The sequence below is a fragment of the Corylus avellana genome, chromosome 4 (assembly GCF_965113065.1).
Source record: "Corylus avellana chromosome 4, dhCorAvel1.hap1.2, whole genome shotgun sequence".
Taxonomy (NCBI): Eukaryota; Viridiplantae; Streptophyta; class Magnoliopsida; order Fagales; family Betulaceae; genus Corylus; species Corylus avellana.
Genome location: NC_142493.1, coordinates 5604622 through 5608324, shown reverse-complemented (window position 1 = coordinate 5608324; position 3703 = coordinate 5604622). Strand labels below are relative to the sequence as shown.

General features: G+C 37.3%; 1 pseudogene; it reads right to left on the bottom strand.

Moving 5' to 3' along the window:
- Positions 1 to 743: 743 nt before the first annotated feature.
- On the bottom strand, positions 744 to 2069 carry LOC148586185 (dehydration-responsive element-binding protein 2A pseudogene; annotated as a pseudogene).
- Between the last annotated feature and the right edge of the window lie 1634 nt (positions 2070 to 3703).

Here is a 3703-nt window from a genome sequence, read left to right as displayed (position 1 = left end):
GTACTGTTATTAGTTTGTTGGTTTAGTAAAATTTCGAATTCATCTTAGGGAGAAAAAAACAAAAGAAGAGGAATGCAGCAACAATTAGTAAGCATTAAGCTCATTAGGAGTACAAACCATTTATGGTCTGATAGAAACAAATGAAACATATTTAAAATAATTCAAAAACTAATCATGATCTTGTTCTGGCCATAAGATAATCAGTTTTCTGCTATATTTAAGTGATACAAATTAGTGTAAAATCACGAATCAATGAGCCTGCGTCACAGATATACCACACAACTTTTTCCTTTTTCCTTCTTAGAGAGCATTAAACATGAATCACAGAAAAACCCCTAAACATTAACAATGCAGGAGCCAGGAAGAGAAGAGACAAATGGACCATTCTTAAACAATGTGTGTAGTATACAAGACAAGCAATAAGAAAAATACACAACTAAAACTTTGTTTATTATCCCGACCCATAAAGGTCATTCATTTACAACGTGTAAATTTATATACCCTCAAATCCCAAATCTAAAACCTATAAAGAATCACTTACAGAGAAAAAAAAAAAAAAAAAACAGTTAAATTCTCCAATCTAAAACCTATAAAGAATCACTTACAAAAAAATTAAGAAATATAAAGAATCAACTACAAAAATCAGCATGTCAAACAAAATTGACATGAATCAGACCTATCATCCTTCTTATACTACTCCATTAATTAACTCCGGAAGGTGCCTACCCATATGATTGAGACCCCTAACAACTTGTCATTTGGATTTTGCAGCTGTCTGTAAGATCTGATGGCTTTTCGCATTGGTCATCACAAAGAAATCCCCAATCACCAGCATCAAAATCGTCGAATTTAAATAGTGATTCGATGTCGCTAAAGAACTCATCGTCGGAAAGCTTGGGAATGTCACCCAAATCACCTTTCCCAGCCTCATTCTTCACATTAGGAGAAATATGGGCAATGTCCTCAAATGCAGCTTCATTGTCAGCAAATGCAATGCTTTGCACATCCTCATTCCTCAAGTTGGGGGAAACAGGTGTGATCTCGTCAACAGCAAAGACCGCAGAGTTGTTTGATGTAATCGTTGAATCCAACCCTGCTGGAAAGTTGAGGCGAGCACGAGGGCCGTACATAGTCCTCGCAGCTTTATCATAAGCGAGGGCAGCTTCCAGAGAGTTTGAAAAAGTACCCAGCCACAGCCGATTCCCCCCGTTTGGCACTCGGATTTCTGCAACCCATTTGCCCCAGGTCCTTTGTCTTACTCCTCTATAAGTGCATAGTGAGTTCTGAGGCCCTCCCTGGCCTTTCATGCATCCTTTCTTAGACCCAATGGCTTGAAGTTTTCCAGATCGTTTGGTGTCAACATTACACTCTTTCCACTGTGCAAGAGTCTCAACAGCTCGTGACTTCCTCTTTCTAATAAAAACAAAAAGAAAGATTTTTAGACCACAAGTGAAAATTCTTTTGCACATATATATATTGTTCATCAGCAAAAGGCAACAGTCAAGCAAACTGACTTCTAATACGAGATCGAGAAGAGAACGAAACCAAAACTCCAAAAATATAGACTAAGCCCTAACTACTTGGGCCTTATTGTGGGCTGCCCAACCCAAGATCCGAAGGGATTCGGCCACTAACCTAATATATTATATACCAATTACAGAAATTCGAGGCCTTACTGTGGGCAGCCCAACCCAAGATCCGAAGGGCTTCGGCTACTAACCTAATATACCCATTACAGAAATTTGAAAATAACGGTGTAAAACAAAAAAAACCAGGCGAACAGAGTAATCGACTAACGTCAAGGGAAAACCGGAGATCAAACGAGAAACAACCCAAGATCCAAAGATCGAGATGTGTGTGCGTGCGCCCAGGTGAAATTAACCGAGAAAATCAAACAATAAACAAAAATCAAGAAAAACCCAAAAGACAAAAAATGGAATTTCCCAGAAAAAACAATCACCGCTCCGCAGCAAAACCCCATAGACCAACCCACAACAACACAAAGAAAAACTTCAAAGAAAGGGACAGAAAAGGTACCTCGTAGTCGTTGTGGTCTTTGAAGACGACATGGTGGAAGCGAAAGAAAGTTCTGTCTGCTAGAGGCTGAGAGCAGAGAGAGCGATCGATTGTGAAGAGTAGAGAGAGCGATCGATTGTGAATAGCAGAGAGAGCAATCGATTGTGAAGAGCAGAGAGAGCGATCGATTGTGAAATTCAGAGGCTCGGAGAATGCGTCTTGCAAAAAAAACCCTAGAAAACCAACGCGGCGTACAACATGCATGCAGGAAATATAGTAAGCGGAGAGAGTGAGAGAGGTTCCTTTATAGCCTATCTCCAGTTATTACGTGACGTGGAGATTTTCTATTCGTCCTTCTGCACTTTGGAATCCCTGGTCCGAAATGTGCAGAAACCGGTGGGAATCATCTCGCTGCTGTATATCCGGCGTCGAAACTTGAAATAAAAATTGACTTTAATGTCCTGATATTTGCTGATAGCTTCATTTATGCCCCTCAACACAAAATTCGCTGATGTGGCCTTGAGTCCCTGGAAAGTAAATAATTAGCTTTTTTGAGGAAGAATTTGTTACTGCTTACTTAATTATGAAACCAATTGCGTTAATGTCTCTCTTACAATACCAAAATAATGTTAAATGTCTCCCAACGTCCAAAAAAATAAACAAAAACAAAAAAATTTTAAAAAGTAATTGTTTAAAAAATTTTATTTTTTTGAAAAGGAAAAAATTATAATACATACAAATTAAAATGATCTGCTTGGTTTTTTTTTTTTTTTCCCCTCTCTTTTAAATATTTTGAATTTTTAAAGAAAAATTTAGCTGTTAGTTTTTTGCTATAATTTTAAGATTTCTTTTTTTAAAAAAATTCATTAAGGGTATTTTTTCATTGGAGGGCATAGTTTAAGAGGGGCATTAATATAATTGGTAATTTAAGGAAGACATTGAGAAATGAATGGTAGCTTACTAGCTTGAAGGGCCAGGGTATGTGTATTTTTCCTTTTCTTTTTTTTTTTGGTTCTCTCTCTTATATCACAATTAGGGTATTATCAAATTATGTTCTACCTTCTACTTTTATTTTTTAAAAAATAAATCAAGTTATTGAGTTTTATTATTATTACAAATTAAAGATAAGGATAAATATATTATAAATCTCCTTGTCGACGCGCCAAAACGGAAAAACTCCCTAAACTTTTTTTTTTTTTTTTTTTTCGAATTTTTACTCCCGCGGTCAATTGAAAATGCAAATTAACTCCTACCGTTACATTTTTTTCCCAAAGATTTAACGTCTGCCAGTCCCAAACTAAACGCATCGTTTTGCCACGTTAACATATTAATTTAATTTAAAAATTAAATCTACAAAAAAACAACTGAAGGGGTGGCCGAAAAGCGAACCACAATGCCCTTGGGGTGATCAAAGGCCAAATAATAATAATAAAAAATAAAAATAAAAATAAAAAAATAAAAGGGTTCAGCCATCTTTGGGGGGTGGTTCGGCCACCCCCAAGGCCAAACCCTCAAAAAATAAAATTGAGGGTTTGGCCCTTGGAGGTGGCCGAACCACCCCTCCCCACGAGCAGCTTCCACAGAATTTGTAAAAATACCCAGTCAGTGCATCTTCCTCCCGTTTGGCACTCGAATGTCTACAATCCATTTGCCCTAGGTCCTCTATCGGACTCCTCTGTACTTGCAC